Raw genomic sequence first — 19,031 nt, forward strand, 5'->3', positions numbered from 1 at the left:
GCTAGGGTGAAGAAAATCTTCTTTGTTTAAACTTAGCCTTATAGCAGTTGAAGGATTGATGAGAAGGCCTGAAGAATCTGTTAGTCCAGTTTGTATTTCCTCCACTTTTACACTGGTATCAACACCATACAGCACATACTTGTTGAACTTTTCCACATCTTTTTTGTGGCTAAAATTTTTAAGCCATCAAGAATTATTTCTTTGGATTTTGACAGGACTTGGTCTACCACCCGAGAAGACGTAAAGTAAATATTAATAGACTTGTCCTGCTTGAAAACAAGTTCAAAATTTACATTGGTGATCAGAAAGACAGCTTTCCTAATTTGCATTATTCGATCTTTTGAAAAGGGTTAGCCATTGGTTTTCTTGATTGAGACAGTATTAATAATTAGGGTGATCGTTAGCACTAGTTTCTGAAACACTTGAAGAGAGGGGGTTCACTATCGTTCGTGAACGAGTTTCATCCTTTTTCCTCTTTTTGCCAGGCGTCTCACCTCTTTCATTAGAGTTAGTTTTGGCTAAGGCCTGAATTCCTGACAAGTGGCTAACTGTCTTGGATCGTGTAGATGGGGGGGGGGGGTTCTAGGAAGAGTTTTACAGGTAGGTTGGAATGGCAACTGGCTAAGGGTTTCAGTGGGAGTATCCTTCTCGGGTGGTAGCCTTAGGGGCTTTTTCCCGTCATTTATTCCGACGAGACACTGCAGATTCACAAACTGTTAATCAGTCTTAATCACAGTTTTTAATCAGCGATAACACCAATATATTCAATTATACATTAATAATAACTCACTTTCTATGAAGTGAGCAATCCCTCACAATTAAGTCCGCAAGTTAATTGCGCAATCTAACACAATACAGTACAAAAAGTAATCCGATTAGATTCATAAGCTAGTTCCTTTTATTCCAGACTCAATAGTAAACGAAACTCTAAAAAACAGAGGTAAATATACCTCAAAACAATCAGATTTTCATGCTGATTTTAAATATATAAGTTTTATCAAATTTAGTCTTTGTCATCAAAAGTTACGAGCCTGAAAAAATTTGCCATATTTTAGAAAATAGGGGAAAACACCCCCTAAAAATAACAGAATATTAACGAAAATCACACCATCGCATTCGGTGTATCAGAGAACCCTGTAGCAAAATTTTCAAGCTCCTATCAACAAAAATTTGGAATTTCGTATTTTTTGCCAGAGAACATTTGTTTTTTGTTGTTTTTTTCCCAGGAGACATCGTATCGACCAAGTGGTCCTAGAATGTCACAAGAGGGCTCATTCTAACGAAAATGAAAAGTTCTAGTGCCCTTTTTAAATGACCAAAAAAATTGGAGGGCACCTAGGCTCCCTCCCACGCTCATTTTTTTCTCCAAAGTCAACAGATCAAAATTTTGAGATAGCTATTTTGTTCCGCATAGTCAAAAACCATATTAACTATGTCTTTGGGAATGACGTATTCCCCCACAGTCCCTGGGGGAGGGGCTGCAAGTTACAAACTTCGACCAGTGTTTATATATAATAATGGTTATTGGGAAGTGTACAGTCGTTCTCAGGGAATTTTTTCTGGTTTTGGGGGTGGGGTTGAGGGGAGGGGGCTATGTGGGAGGATCTTTCCTTGGAGAAATATGTCATGGGGGAACAGAAATTCAATGAAAAGGGCGTAGGATTATCTAAAATTACTGTAAAAAAAACAATGAAAAAATAAACATGGAAAAGTTTTTTTCAATTGAAAGTAAAGAGTAGCATTAAAACTTAAAGTGAACAGAGATTATTACGCATATGAGGGGTTCTAAAAATACTTTAGCATAAAGAGCAAGGTATTTAGGAGGAGATAAATACCTCGCTCTTTATGCTATAGTATTTTTAGTAATTTCAACTATTTATTATACGGCGGTCATTCTTAAGGAATTGGGACAAAACTTACGATTTAGTGTAATGAACGAGGTATTAACGAGGGTACAAACCCCCTTATATACACAATAAAAATTAAAGAATATGAAACTTTGTTACGTAAGTTAATTCTTAAGTTACGTATATTTTTTACTAATAAAAAAATTCGTTAAATATTAAAATTTGTAGTTGCCTTTTTATGTAACCGAAAAATTGCATGGCGACTAGGCCTCCTTCCCCATCCCTTGTTTCTCAAAATCGTCTGATCAAAACTAAGAGAAAGCCATTTAGCCAAAAAAGGAATTAATTAACAAATTTCATTTTAATAATTTATGTGTGGAGAGCCAAAATCAAACATGCATTAATTCAAAAACGTTCAGAAATTACATAAAAAAACTAGTTTTTTTAATTGAAAGTAAGGAGCGACATTAAAACTTATAACGAACAGAAATTACATCGTATATGAAATGAGTTGTCCCCTCTGCAATCCCTCGCTCATTACGCTAAAGCTTTTAATTGTTTTAAAAAGTAGAACTGTGGCAAAGAGTCAAACTTTAGCGTAAAAATATATATTTTATATATTTATATATTTTAAATCAGCATGAAAATCTGATTCTTTTGATGTATATTTTAGCATCAAAATTCCGTTTTTTAGAGTTTCGTTTGCTATTGAGCCGGGTCGCTCCTTACTACAGTTCGTTACCACGAACTGTTTGACAGATACTAAACTCATACTGAACCATACTTAAAAACCATATTTTCTTCCTAAGGCACAATATCTGTGATATTCTAAAAACCTTGATGCACTTTTGATTTATTGATGCACTTTATCTATTTGATCTATTTCAAAAGTAAGAGCAAAAAGAGTAATAGTAGTAGCACTGAAAATTTCAACTGAATACTCCGAGTCGCTCTTGAGATGCTGCTGAGAGGTCTTAAAAACAACCAGTAGGTACATAGTGCCTTTTGATTTAGTTTCGAAGCAACTTAAACTTACTGTAAAAGTCTTTACTTTATACCCTATTTTTATTCCAAGAAATTTCGCCTGGATATCTTGACAACCTGTTTTTTTTCAGTCTGAACGGACTTAAACTATTTTGAACTAGTTCAATAGCAGTAGTAGTAGTAGTAGTGTCAAAAGTGGTAGTAGTATTGATGGCCCCGAGAGTTCAGTTTAGTACCTCAAGTCGTTGCTGGGTTATTTCTTGTGCACCTCTTTGATAAACCATATGTACATAGCATGTTTTAAATCAGTCTATAGTGCCCTCACTATTATATATATTGTTTCTTTATAGTCTAACTATCTTGTGAGATATTGCTGGTAACCTGTTTTGATAATGTGCATGTACATAACGTTTTGATTTAGCCCAATATTTTTCAGAACAGTCCCCAAAACTTCCAAATTAAAACCATTGGCATAAAAATAGTAGTACTAATGATAGTAGTAATACTCTTACTACTAGCAGTAATAGTATCCAAATAGTGCATTTTTATTAGTTCAAATTAACCCTAAATATACCCTAAAATACTCAAATTAATACGTTTATTAAGAAAATGCTGATGCATCCTTAATGACAGCCCTCATATACATAGCGTATTTCATAATGCCCTTCAACATGTCCTGATTTTGAAATAGGGTAAGCGTATTCCACAATTACACATAATTATACCATTGGCAGTAGTACTAGTATCAGTAGTAATACTCTTACTACTAGTTGTAATAGTATCTAAATAGTGCATTTTTATTAGTTCAAACTAACCCTCAAATACTCAAATTAAAATATTTATTAAGATAGTACTGATACATCCTTTTGACAGCCTGCATATACATAGTGTATTTCAATTCAACTTACAATGCCCCTTAACATGTCCTGAATATATGGTCTTAATACTCGTAGCCTTAGTAATAGTATTAGTAGCAGCATTAGTTGAAGTTTTAGTGGTAGCAAGCATATAGTTTTGTTTGTTTGGATTAATATATAATCAAGGAGGCACACTCGTGCCTCTATAAAGAGGCGAACCACGACAATGTTAAGCGATCTTCGCTTCCAATGGTCGCAGAGGGATGGGCAGGGATGCATTTCGTAGCCCAAGCTCCAACTAAGAAACCTGCCAAATTTCATCCCCCTCCAACTTTTCCTTCATGGGGAAAATCTGGCCGAAAGTTTCGACCCACCAACCCCAGCCCCCCTTTGACGTTGTCTGATCGGGCTGAAATTCACAAGTTAAGGTCCCCTAGGGCCCAGAAACTTATCCGCGAAATTTCAGCTTGATCCGATAACTTCGTCCCTGTTTTCCAGAAGCCACGCATAGCCACTTAATTTTCAGGTTCATTTTTTCTGCCACGCCTACAGGTCACAGCCGACATTGGATCTGGGTGCACGAAGACTCATTCGATGTGGAATTCTCCGAGTAAGTTTCCTTGAAAGTTTCGTAGGAAAATCTTAACCCCCCAAAAGTTTCGACCCCCCAACCCATCCCACCCCCTTTAACGTTGTCCGATCGGGCTGAAATTCACAAGTTAAGGTCCCCTACGGCCCAGGAGCTAATCCGCGAAATTTCAGCTCGACCCGAAAACTCCTTCCCTGTTTTCCAGAAACCACGCATTAGCCACTTAATTAACTCATTTCTCCATAAGAGCACATGTTAATTTGAAATTTTTAAAAGGTATTTAAAAGTTATATTTACACACATGCAGGTGGTTAGCTCAGTCGGTAGAGCGTGGGACTTTTAATCCTGAGGTCAAGGGTTCAAGTCCCTTATTGGGCGTTTTTTTTCAGAAATATGAAAAAACTTCGTTTTCTTAAAGAGTTAAAGAGGCTGCGTCCCAAAGTCGAACCTTAAAACGTACAGGAATTAAGAGAGACAGTCCTAATTCCTGTACGAGGAGTACAGGGATTATTAAATTACATCCACCATGGATTGTAGAAAAACGTACAGAAATAATATGAAAAAAACTTCGTTTTCTTAAAGAGTTAAAGAGGCTGCGTCCCAAAGTCGAACCTTGAAACGTACAGGAATTAGGAGAGGCAGTTGGGGGGCTGCCACCCCCCAAACCCCCCGCTTTTAAAGGCTCTTTTGTACAGGTTTTTTGTTTTGTTAATTAAAAGAGGGCCTTTCCGAATCCAAGAGCAGGGGGTCAGGGGGCGGCAGCAAAAATCCTGTACAAAAGAGTCTTTAAAAGTGGGGGATTTGGGGGGCAGCAGCCCCCCAACTGCCTCTCCTAATTCTTGTACGTTTTAAAGTTCGACTTTGGGACGTAGCCTCTTTAACTCTTTAAGAAAACGAAGTTTTTTTCATATTATTTCACGAAGAAGGGATAAAACAAGGACAATAAATAATTTCCAATCTTTACTTTGAAACAGTGCTGCAACAAGTACTCCAAATTTTTACTTAAGTATCAAGTATTAAGTACTCATTGTTTTTTTTTTACTTAAATATCAAGTAATAAGTACTTTCAAAATTCTTACTTAAGTATCAAATATCAAGTACTTGCCAAAATTGTACTTAAGTAATACTTCAAGTACTACTTCAAGTATTTATATATATATATATATATATATATATATATATATATATATATATATATATATATATATATACATATATTAAAAAAAACAAGTTTTTTAAATGAAAGTAAGGAGCAACATTAAAACTTAAAACGAACAGAAATTACTCCATATATGAAAGGGGCTTTCCCTCCTCAACGCCTCGCTCTTTACGCTAAAGTTTGACTCTTTCTCTTAACTCTATTTTTAAAACATAAGAAACCTTAGCGAAAAGAGGGGGGCGTTGAGGAGGAGAATCCCCTTTCATATACGGAGTATTTCTATTTGTTTTAAGTTTTAATGTTGCTCTTTACTTTCATTAAAAAAAACTTGTTTTTTTTTTAATTTCTGGACGTTTTTGAATTAATGCATGTTTTGATCTTGGCTCTTCACACATAAATAATTAAAACAAAATTTGCATATTAATTTATCGCAATTGCTCGGAAGAATTTGAGAAAAAAGGAGCGAGGGAGGAGGCCTAGTTGCCCTCCAAGTTTTTGATGACTTGAAAAAGCAACTAGAACTTTTAATTTTTTACAAACATTTTCATTGGTAAAAAGTGTAAGTAACTTATGAATTAACTTACGTAACGAACTTCTATATTCGTATGTTTTTATTGTGTATATGAGGGGGTTCTACCCTCGTCGATACCTCGCTCTTTACACTAAAACTTAGACTCTGTCCCAATTCTTTAAGAATGACCTCCGAATCAAAAAGGCCGTAGAAAAAACAGTTGAAATTACTAAAAATACTTTAGCGTAAAGAGTGAGGTATAACGGGGAGGTAAACCCCTCATATGCGTAATAAGTTTTGTTCGTTTTAAGTTTTAATGCTGCTCCTTACTTTCAGTAGAAAAAAACTTTTCATATTTATTATTTCATTGTTTTTTCAAATAATGCTAAGAAATCCTGCGCCCCCTTTATTGAAATTCTCTTCCCCCAATGAGAAGTTTCTCCATGGAAATATCCTCCTACGGACCCCCCCCCCCCCTCAAATCTCCCCCCTAAACCATAAAATCCCCCTGAAAACGTCTGTACACATCCCAGTAACCATTACTATACATAAACACAGGTCAAAGTTTGTAACTTGCAGCCCCCCCCACGGGGACCGCGGGGGTATAAGTCGTCCTTAAAGACATAGTTATTAGGTTTTTCGACTATGGTTAATAAAATGGCTATCTCAGAGTTTTGACTAGGTGAATGTTGGGAAAAATGAGCGTGGAAGAGGGCCTAGGTTCCCTTCAATTTTTTGGTCACTTAAAAAGGGCCCTAGAACTTTTGATTTCCGTTAGAATGAGCCCTTTTGCAGCATTCTAGGACCACTCAGTCGATACGATCACCCTTGGGAAAAACAAAAACAAAATAAACACATATAATTTGATAAGTAGGCTGCCTCTAAGACAAGGCTGCCTCTTCACTCATAAAATGCTCCCGCAATATAAGAAAAAAAAAGGCATAACCACTTAATCATTTAAAGTCGTGATCTGTCTTCTGGCAAAAAATGCGAAATTCCACATATTTTTGGATAGGAGCTTGAAACTTCTACAATAAGGTTCTCTGATACGCTGAATCTGATGGTGTGATTTTCGTTAAGATTGTATGACTTTTAGAGGGTATTTCCCCCTATTTTCCAAATTGAGGTAAATTTTCTCAGGCTCGCAACTTTTGATAGGTATAATTGATCTTAATGAAACTTATTTAATTTAAAATCAGCCTTTAAATGCGATTCTTTAGATGTAACTATTGGTATCAAAATTCCTTTTTTAGAGTTTTGGTTACTATTGAGCCGGGTCGCTCCTTTCTACAGTTCGTTGCCACGAACTGTTTGATATATATATATATATATATATATATATATATATATATATATATATATATATATATATATATATATATATATATATATATATATATGTATGTATGTATATATACATACATACATACATATATATATATATATATATATATATATATATATATATATCTATATATATATATATATATATACATATATATATATATATATATATATATATATATATATATATATATATATATATATATATATATATATATATATATATATATATATATATATATATATATATATATATCTGATATAAAGCCCATGCTACCTTTTTTTAAAGCCATTCTGAAGGCTTCTTAGCCCCTTCCCTTGCCTAGAAAATGTCACCTGTCATTCCTTTCTTGGAAATCTTATTCAAGAGCCAGAATTTCTGTTTTAAGGTTTTTAACCGTTTCCCTTGTTCGGCTGGTAAACACCCAATGAAGTTCAAGAAAATAATCTTAACCAATTTTCAACACAACGGTTTGCAGGGAAAATACTCAAAATATTTAAGTGCAGTCAAAAAACTCTTGATTGAATCAGATATATCACATGATAGGATTAACAAAGTGTACGTAGATTTTAACTTCTGGCGATTAGTTTTCAATCAAATCTGGCACGTATGAAAAAATACACGGTTATTCTGAAACATGTGGGAATGATAAAAAAAAATATTGAAAATATTTTTTTCCCATGTTTGGCTGGTAGACACCCAACGAAGTCCAAAAAATAATCTGAGCCAATTTTCAACACGACGGCTTGAAAGAAAAAGACTATCAAAACAATTAAGTGCAGTTGAAAAACTTCTGATTGAATCAGACAGATCACATTAGAGAGGATTTATAGAGTGCATGTAGAGTTGAACTTCTCGCGATTAGTGTTCAGTCAAATCTGGCACATTTGAAAAAATACACGGTTATTCTGAAACACGCCGGAATATCTGAAAAAATATTGAAAATAGAAAAATAAACTTTGAATTGACTTTAAAACAGATAAAAGGTAATAAAGTAGTTCATTATCTGATTCAATAAGTAAAAACCTTAGCAACAAAAAAACTCAAATTTAAAAGTAAGGAGCCAAGTGAGTCAGTTGCAAACTTTTTTAACAAGAGGAATTAAAACTCAATAATCAATTGAAAGCATGTCTCACCCTCGGCACCTTTACAAGAAAACTGCCTCAAGGTTTAAATTTAAATTTCAGACACGTTATGAAAATGTATGGCATCTATATCCTTTGGCTGGTTTTCCCTCAAGCAAGCCGCATGCTGTGTAGTCAATTCAGATGGTCGGTAAAACTCCCCACAAACATATATTATAAAATCACGGGCCTGCAGCAAGTCCGCTGATTCAGACGCATTCCATATGGATGTCAGACTGCAGAATGAATGAATGAATGAACTTTATTATCCGTAAAAGTATAAAAAAAACACAAAGTACGGAGTATTATAAATAAACAAAAACAATAAACAGCAAGAAAAAATTTAAACTAACAAAAGACAACATGGACTAATTAACCAGTATCAATATGGAAAAAAGGATCCAGAGGGTCGTAAACGTGAATAAAGTAGATAGTCTTTTTACATAAATCATCACTGGAAGACCAAATCCAAGAAGGCATATCTATTAAACCAAATCGAGTTTTTTCTGTTTTGGTGCCATTTAGGAAGCCGGAGGAGGATTTTTCAATATCTGAGATAAGCCGCACGTAGAGTATGAGGATTTTTCTTACGAAACAGATGAGCCATGCCTGATAAAAACAAAAGCACAGGGGCGCAATAAGCATTATAAATCATGCACAAACCGTTGCGGTTGTAACGGCTTTTGTTTGGGAATATTTTTCCGTTAGCGACGCATAGGTTTTTCACGGCTTGATTCACTAAGGATGAAAAGGTAGTGGAAAGTGTTGGACCGAAACACAGACCAAGCCAACTAACTAAAGAAGAACATGGCAGAATTGCCGTCCTAGCAACGAATGGAGCGACCGCATAAGGGCTATTAAAACATATAAACTCGCATTTAGACGCATCAACTGACAGTCCAATCTTTGATAGCACATTGGTTAATATAGTAAAATTGGAAAGCAATCCACGGCGAGTCCAGGCAACAAGAAGAACGTCGTCAGCATATGCAACAGAAGACAAACCAATATCACCGTAAGAAACGGTACTTTTAAGGGGACGCTGGTACGATGCAAGCACACATTTAAATATACTAGAAGACAATACGGCAGAAATTGCAACCTATCTATTTCTAGCAGCAGTTTTCATGCCATGAAGTGGCAAAACTTTGAGACTAAGTCGAAAATCTTCTGAGAAAAAGGAATAAAACAAGAGCTAAGAGCTCATATGGCACTTGTGACGAGGTCGGAAGAGCCAAGAGCTCATATGGCATGAGCTCTAGCAAAACTATAAGAATCAATAGATTAATTTAAAAGAAAAATGAGAGGCTAAATGTTGGGCGGCATTTAAAATAAGAGCTCTGAGACACAACGTCCTTTTAAATATCGAAATTCATTAAGATCCGATCACCCACTCACAAGTTAAAAATACCTAACTTTTCCCTCTCCCTTCAGTCCCCCCCCAGATGGTTGAATCGGGGAAATCAACTTTATCAAGTCAATTTGTACAGGTCTCTCACACGCCTACCAATTTTCATTGTCCTAGCACGTCCAGAAGTACCGAACTCGCCAAAGCACTGGACCCCCTCCTAAACCCTAAGCACTGCTCCATAGAAGTCTGGTTCAGTTGACGAGATGACAAAACTTAAACACTAATGTCAGAAATATAAGCCCAAATTGACTACAGTATGCAACATTTAGCACAAAACAAGGGATTTTAGTTCACTGTCGACCCAGTGAACTGTGAAATAATTTCAATTCTTTTTGTTATATAACTTTTAAACAAAAATTGGACCAAGTGTTAATCGTACTACAATTTTTTTCGTCAAAAACAATACCTTATTTCATTTCCAAAAACAGGGCATGGAGCTATATCTGAGTTTACTCTAAACCTACAGGGTGATGTTTTCTTGTACATTGCCAAAGCACAGACACACAAAAGTTATATCTAAGTTTACTCTAAATCTAAAGGTGATGTTTTCTTGTACATTGCCAAAGCACACACACACAAAATTTTCGTGTCAAAGGTAAAGTATTTAAAAACAAGTACATTAAAAGTATCTTAAGTAATAAGTATTTTGTAATCTTACTTAAGTATCAAGTAACAAGTACACCCTAGAGTTTTTACTTAAGTACAAGTACAAGTAATGGAAAATTTTACTTAAGCAGTACTTCAAGTAAAAGTACTTCAAGTAAGTGACAGCACTGCTTTCAAACCCCATTCCTGTTTACCATCCCAAGATTTCCTCAAGTTCCTTTTTGGAGCGGGGTCAACTCTGGCTGACCATAAATTTGCTAATTTGAGAATTTGCTTAACATGAGCAAAAAACAGGGGTATTGTCAATAAATTATCCTTCATCTGAAATATGTCTTCTTTTTTGTATACATTGCATTTAACCGAAGCAAGAAAGAAAATATTCGACAGTTGAGAGAGAATGTCTGGTAGTTTTAGTGTTCACCGAATATTTTCACCATTGTTTAAAAGTTCACTTTAGACGTAGATAAAAATCATTTATTTGGCTACATACTATGGAAAATACTTGAGACAAACTGAAAAGATGGGTTTTCAGCTTGCAAGCGTATTTCTCTAATCTTATATATAAGAAGCACATGCTATTTCAGGGGAGGCCACATCGAGCCAATTGACCTAGAAGATAGGGGAGGGCTCATTCAAACAGATGTTAAGGCTATTGTACTTTCATTAAGCGACCGAAAATATTGGAGGACAGCTAGGCCCCCCTCCAATACCCCTTTTTTTAAAAAAAGCCATTCGATCAAAACTTTAAGATCACATTTGGAATACACTGAATTGATCAAGTTTTCTTCTTTTTTTTAACCAAGAAGATTTACACGTTGTGAATCTCATTAATAATGAAAGAAGTAAAAGACCAATTGCCTTTACACACTCTTCTGAATAAAATGTATCAAGGTATGAACCAAAATAAAATTTTAACATTGTCATTTAAAATACAACACTAATAGATTTAGGGTAAGTCATCACTTCTCGCAATACCACAATTATACATAACTATCATATTTTTCATAGTAGCTGCGATCCAAAGCTAGAGCCAGTTGTAGCCTTTGCCACATGGGACCAACAATATGGAGCTCTTTACCATTTCCAATTCGAGAGTGCAGTACTGCACTGATATGGTTCAGTTTTTTAAAGAAACACGTTGCGACTTTGTAGTGTCAGGTCCTTTTTATTTTTCTTGTTTTATTTTGAAAAAAGTTGAAGTTTAAATTATAGAAAATGTACTCTCGGGGTGGGGGAGATTTTTTTCGTTTCTTTGTAAAGCGCTTGATTATGTCCTAAGGCATTTGCATCCAAAGAAGTTGAATAATTTTTTTTACTCTTTTTAAAGAAAGGCAACAAAATTGAGTACAAAAAAGAGTGCAGTAGTTACCATTTTACCATTTCCAATTCGAGAGTGCAGTAGTGCACTGATATGGTTAATATGTTAAACACGTTGTGACTCTGTAGTGTCAGGTCATTTTTGTTTTTCTTGAGTTATTTATAAAAGAAGAAGCCTTTAAATTGTTAAAAATTTACTCTAGAGGTGATTTTTTCTTTTCTTTATAATGTGCTTAATTATGTCATAAGGCATTTGCGTTTTCGTGGATTAACAGTGTTTATGTTTTGTTGTAAATAAAAAGTGACTCTATAACTCTGTGTCAGCAGAGAGATATTTTCTATGTCATTCTGTAGCTGTCTCTTCTCCAAATGAACACACGTATACGTGCCTGTATGTAAAGCTCGGATAATGATGTTATTCAAAAAGCTTATTGTTATTTTTGGTTCTCAGACTATTCTACAGTTTTTCTGTTTATTTTGACATTATTTTATTATTTATTAGTTTTTCCTTTACCCCTTGTTATTTATTTTGGCAATTTGTTTTCATTTAGTCACTATTAATGTGAATATTTTACAGATTTTCATGCTTTTATTTGTTCAAAGAAGTGCAATCAATCATTTTTTTTATTCTTTTCAAAGAAAGTACAGAGACTCAAGATCAAGTAATGGGATAACTCCTGAACGATTAGTTTCCTGAATGAGGTGTCCAACTTTATTTTAAACCTTAGAAAGTGGTTTTAACGGGGAAGGAAAGTTGACATCCATACTATTGGACAATAAGAAACTTAAGGTTAGATCAAGCAGTGAAAAAGGATTTTAAAAATTGATCCAGGAAAAGTATGTTTAAGTTTCCTTAAAATACCAAGACTTTTACATATCTTAATCTTAGTCAAATCAGTTTTCTGTTCGAAAGATAGGTTTTAATCAACAAGAATACCCCAAAAACCAACGTATCGATGTTTAGATCAGTGAATTATCCCATTGGGATGGTGAATTTCAGATAACTGGGGATAAACCTGATGAGTACGCCAAAAAAAAATCCAAAAAATGGACTTCAAAAAATTTTGGGTAAAGTGATTAGTGTCAAGCCACAAAATTACTCTCTCAAACACATTTTACAGATTCAATCTAAGCTCAGATTTGCAGTTCCCCGAAGTGCCAAGTGTGCTTTCATAAGCAAAGCATATAAGGACATCATAAGAAAGCAAGCTATAGTTGCCACTATGGACAAGAAAAAGCATAGGTTAGCAAACCCTACAGCAATCGGTAAGTTTCTACTTTTTTACTACATAAAAATGATCACAAATAAAAAATAAAATAATAAATACATAAATAAAAAATAGCACAGGCTCTAAAACTGATCCCTGGGGGACACCAAAATTTACTTGTGAAAGTGACCAGAAAAGTAGATTAACTGAAATTAACTTGTCATTCAAATAAGACTGAAACCAAAAAAATATATTTCTCCATATGCCAAAATGAGACATCTTCTCTGGAAATGTTTCATATTTTAAGGAATTGAAAGCCATACGAATATCCAGGGATATAGCAGCCGGAAATAATGCCAAATCTAATGCAGAATGTATAAGATTCAAAAGGGTCATACAAGCATGCCCAGCTGAGTAGTTCATTCAGAAACCAAATTGAAAATCATAAAGAAAATTTTTAGATTTTAGGAAAGTAAGGAGACGAGAAAGCATAGCCTTTTCAAAGATTTTTACTAAATACGCATTAGATTGAAGTTGGTCGATAATTTGCTTGACCATTTCTTGGTCCACCCTTATACAAAACAGTAAATCCGGGCACACTCGAGAGCATCCGGAAAAAAAAATATTCAAATGAAAGATTAACAAGTTTTGTTAGAGGTAAAACTATTAAAGGAAGAATATATTTAACTACGTTAGTAAGAACAGAATCTGACCTGGAAGAGGACGAGTTTTTCAAACCATTAACAACTTTAGTAATTTCACTTACTGTTACAGGCTCTAGAAACATTAACTTATTAACAACTTAATGAAACATTAACGACTCAGGACAATACGGCCTGAGGTATGATCTAAAGTCCAGCTTAAGCCAAGACAAAGTAACCGTGGAAAAAATAGTCTTACTAATATTAGCGAAGAATAAAGTAGAGGCTCCTCGGACGTTCAGCTCACCCTCTACAGTCTCATCACCGATAATCAGGTTCATAGGTACAGAGATAGATTGAGAACCAGGTTTAAATACAGAATGTATTACCTTCCAAGTTTTAGGAATGTCATGGCTAAACGCAGTACAATTTTTTGGATAATAGAAAGATTTGGCTTTACTAAAGAAGGATATGTAAATATTCCGGTAGATCTCGAATTGACAAAGACGAATAGAGCTCGCTGAAAGTGTAGCGGACTTATAGGCCACCCACCGACTTTTTCTTCCTTCCCCTGCTTTGAAGAAGTCTGGACTCCGTCCTTGGGCTCAGAGGAACAATCATTTTAGACCTATGATTAGAAGTTGGTACTTAGAAATAGAATAGCAAAAATTAAAAATAGCCTCTTTTAAGTTCCATAAAAGGACTCAAATAAGCAAAAAAAATGTTTATCATTATCAAGCAGCCTCTACGAATTTTCTAGCACATTAGGCCCAAGATGAGATAACTCTTTTTCACAAAACTTATTAGAATGGGAGTCAAACACTTGAGTCAGCATCCTCTGTTTAAAACTGAATCAAGAATTTGTTGGATAAGGATCGGAGGTATAACTTAATAAAATTGAGATATCCTTCAAGCTAAGCGTAGAGAAGATATTGTCAGTTAAAGAAGCTGTAACATTAGTTGCTCGTCTGGGGATGGATGTGGTCAGTAGAATTCCTGTGGCAAACATGGCGGAAAGAAAATCAACCGAAGCCGTAGAATTTTAATCCATTTAATTTATAGTAAAGTTATCCATTATGATTAATTGACACGGACATTTTAGTATTATGCCAAGTATTTCTTCAAGGTTCTGAAAAAACAACAGAACAGGACCACTAAGAGAACGATAAATTTTTCCTGTGATTAGGCTCAATACCATTAGATCTAACGTCTATAGATTTCAACTCAAAAATACCTTCAAAATTCCTTTATATGCAATCCCACAGGCAATAATGCAAGTTACAAGATACATACATGGCAAGGCTTTGCTTAGCAATGTTTAATTGGTTTATATGTTCCATTTTGTAACCATAGATATCTAATAATATTTCATTGTCAGAGTCCAAAAAAGTGTCACATAAGCCAACAACATTAGGCTGTCTATCCAAAATAATAAACAATGTCTTAAATTATCTATTGAAGAGGAATGGCCCTGAATGTTAAGCTGAATTACAGTTAGAGAGTAATTTTCTTTGGTGACCTCCACTCCCCAGATTTTAAGCGTATTAACTACCGCAAATAGGGCTTATATCAAATAGATTGTGGTTAGCCTGACCTACATAATTATTTATGATACTAATTACATTAAAAAGATTTTTTTTTTAGTTCGCCAAAGCACTTCTCATGGATTGAAATATTAATAAAAGTAGGTTTTACTTGGAGTCCATTTAAGTCAACAGATGAACAAAAAAGAATTTTTTCATATCTACAAAAAAGAAAAACCGACCAAAGGATTATAAACTGATAAATAACAAATTATTGAGCAGGTATTATTGGAACAAACCATGAGTACGAATATAAAAAATGAAACGAAATATAAAAGAAATTGGGACAAGAATAGAAAAAAAGAAAGAAAAAACAAAACTAAAATGAAATGCAATGACCTGAGGAAGGTAGTTACAAATCAAGAAAATATTTAAATTCACATACTAAGACATTCATGCAAATAATTTATTTAATGAATATGAGTTTCACCCGAAACATTGGCTAGAATTTGTCTTTGATCAGACGAAACACTTTTTGGGTCAAAAGTGCTACCAGTCACGTTTAATTGATCACGACGCTTTTTATTTAGCTTTTCAGATAAAAATACACCTGACTTAGCCAGCTTACTTTTTACTGCAAACACCTTTGGGGAAATATCCAAGCTTGAAAACCTCCCAAAAGATACCCAAAAGATACTTACAAAAGATCAATTTTCAATTTCTCTGCTAGACTAAAAGGCTTACGGAGTCGAATTACTTTTAGACGGCCCAGTTTTTTTTAAATCTTGCAAGTCCATTATTTTTAATATTACTTCGATAAGATTATTCATCAATTCCACACTGGGGTTTGGTTTCCCTACAGAGGAAATTAGGGTATCAATTAAGGTGTCCTACTCAAGCTGTAGCAATGTATTATAAATCCTTTGAAGGGTCATTTCATCTTTTTCAAATTTGGTATTACATTCAATAGAAAATGGAATTATAAACTTCGTTCACAGTATCTTTGCTGATAATTCCTGAAGCTTGGTAATCTTTAATTGTATCTGATACGATACGAGAAATGTCGTTCATTAGGTTGGACTTAGTGTTCATTAGTTTCTCTTGATTTTCATTTATTATTTCCTTTAAAATTGATACTGCTTCAGATTTCGGAATTGACAGCACTAGGCTGGATTTTGGTTTAGTTTTAGAGGGTAGTGATAAGAAGGTTTTACTCAGAGTCTTGAACACATCAGGGAATAAGCACTGCTCATCAAAAGCCTTATTTACATCTTTATCTGTCCTTATACAAGCTTCTTAAAAGTGGTCATTCCAGCTGCGGATATACGCTTCAGGTATATTATGCTCCGAGTGGCGAAACCGTAGCAAAAGACTAGATATCTAGCTTGATTTTTTTTTGGTCTTTGGTGGTCTTAATAACCACTGATGGGCATAAAGGGTATCCCTGAAACAAAGCTAGGACAAGATCGAACTGTTTATATACTACCATTTTACGATCTATAGCCACGAAAGGAAGGGCACTTTTCAGGTAACAAACTTCAACAACAAAATGCTCCAATTTACCACCCAAAACCAATCACGATAGTAATGTGGCACTTGGTTTTTAACGCAAGCTCATCAAATTTCAGCAAGGACTATATTTGACTCAATTGAAAACTAGTTTAGCTGTTCACTCTTTGAGCTCTGACAGTGAACTGAACTCAGAATACGTAACTCAAGGAATAAGGTTAGGAAGATATAGTTGTCAATACCCATGAAGAGTTATAACTGTGAAAAGTGATACAGAACAAATGTTTGGGTTAAATATAAAGTGATTTGAGGAGAAGTTCCCCCAGGTCTCCAGATCAGAGAAGCAAATTTCGAAAACAGGGTCAGAGCTGGCCAAGCAGTTGTACTTTGAGCAAACCGTCAATCAATCATGGCTCCCCAAAGAGGCTCCTCCCCCCCCCAAAGATAGACCAAGTCTCTCTTAGAGTTGATAGGACTAATCTCAGATTCTTTCCTCAATTTTTCAATCCAACCAAAAACTCGGTCCTGATATCTGAGGAGTTTATTTAACGATAAATTTCATAAACAAAAACCTACTTCAACGCAATCTCCCCAATAAGCCTTCATGACCTGAAAAGAACAGGGGAGAAAAAAATACCAACACGAAAAAATATAAACAATTAAATATCCAACTCAATGCAGAGACATTAACTCCAAGATGTACAGGAAAAAAAATATTTACTAGCTAGAAATTCTCTAAGATAATTTTTGAACATACCAAACGAGTGGCAGCTTCGTCCTGACACTGGGAGCGTGTTCTGGATCCTAGTGCAAGCTGTCAGAGGGTTGAAGTCAGACTTAACTGATGGAGCGTGAAGAATCTGTAGATTGTTTGAAGTGCCGATATGATAAGTCGATTTATCAGAAACAAAAGGTATATTATTACATGCGGGAAGATTGTCGTGCAGTTGTAGAAAAAAATGAAAGAAGAACAGAAAATAAAATAAAAAGATTTCAAATCAAGCCAGGGTTAAAGTGAAAATCAGTTGGTTTCCTGAATAAGAGTCCTTGCCTTATCATAAAGTTTTGGATGTGGCTTAAGAGACGAGGGAAAATTTGACATCCCAATAAAAGAAAAATATGGGACAGAAGACTAAACTAGGCTGCAAAACAATATTCTAAAAATAGACTTGGAAATATGTCTTTCAACTTTCTAAGTTGAAAAGATTTCAAAGATTCCGAGACTCGTGGAGACTTTCATTATAATCTGGTCAACATCATGCTTGAAAGGAAGATTTTGTCAAGAAATATGCCTAGGAGCTGAACGTAACGATCCTTAGGTCTACTTAATGAACGTCTTGACACGTATATTTTATTTTAGTCAGGGCAAGCCTTTGAGAGTCTGGAAAAATGAGAAAACATGACTTTCCGACATTAAACACAAGATAATTTAATCTAACCACTAGATAACTCTTTCAAAAAAGGCTATCATCTTTGAACGAGGATTAGACTCAGTTCTACCAGCTGTGGAATAAGTACTGTCATCAGAAAAAGCAATAATTGCATCCTGTCACAATTAGTGACGGATGGTGGTTGACAGAGACAACAGCAAATGGACTAAGAGTGTCATATTTTGTTTTTACAGACAAGATTTGGATAATTTATACATTCAAAAAAGGTCTTTGTCGATTCCACGACTGAAAGTGACAATGAATAGATTAATGAAACCAAGTATGAAGAGAAATGAAAATAAATTATCATGAGAAAAATTAATATGTATGATAATGACAAAGATAAAGAATAAACCTTTTAATGAACTGATTTTCGTTTTGGCTTTCATAGTGACAACATCAAAGTAAAGGGAAAAAAATGACTGTTATTTGTATATTTAAATAAACTTAAAAGCGCGGTGTCAGTAAACTACAAGATGTCTCGCTTTAAAAAAGGTGCTGGTATGAAAAAGAAAAGTTATAGTGTAATAAAGCACATGAATATCGAAAAAGGTGAAACCACTGATATCTCTATAGAAATCAATTTCAGTGCTAAAACAGACAGAACGTAAGGAAATTGTCCAATTAATTTTCAAACTGAAAAAAAATAAGCTAGGCTGTAAGATTAGATAGGTTATCCCGTGCCTTTGGATCTCCAAAAATCACCAAGTTCAAAATGAGACGAAGTTCATGGCAAAAGGGGATATTCTAGTTAAGGTATCAAATTAAAATGCCTTTGATGATTTGAAGATTCTTCTGCTTATTAACGAATACCCAAGTGAGATATCCTCACCAAAAAGCTTAAATCAATTCAAAAAAGTTGTTGAACTGTACGATAATATTAACTCAGAAGAAATGAAACGAATAGAAATTGAATGGAAAAATAAATATATAATTTCTAAAATTTAGAAGCTTTTAAAGATCATAGAAG

General features: G+C 34.5%; 1 long non-coding RNA gene across 2 annotated transcripts in view; it reads left to right on the top strand.

Moving 5' to 3' along the window:
* LOC136026107 (uncharacterized) overlaps positions 1–19,031 on the top strand; it is a 33,461-nt gene that overhangs the window by 9,081 nt on the left and 5,349 nt on the right. The window contains exons 1-2 of one of the 2 annotated variants that reach the window (XR_010617204.1): positions 4,169–4,298; positions 12,872–13,016. This is a non-coding gene — a long non-coding RNA (uncharacterized LOC136026107). Of the gene's footprint in view, positions 1–4,168; positions 4,299–12,871; positions 13,017–19,031 lie in introns of those variants that run through there. The other variant, XR_010617205.1, reaches the window with a different exon arrangement.

Source organism: Artemia franciscana, chromosome 4, assembly GCF_032884065.1.
Source record: "Artemia franciscana chromosome 4, ASM3288406v1, whole genome shotgun sequence".
NCBI classification, from domain to species: domain Eukaryota; kingdom Metazoa; phylum Arthropoda; class Branchiopoda; order Anostraca; family Artemiidae; genus Artemia; species Artemia franciscana.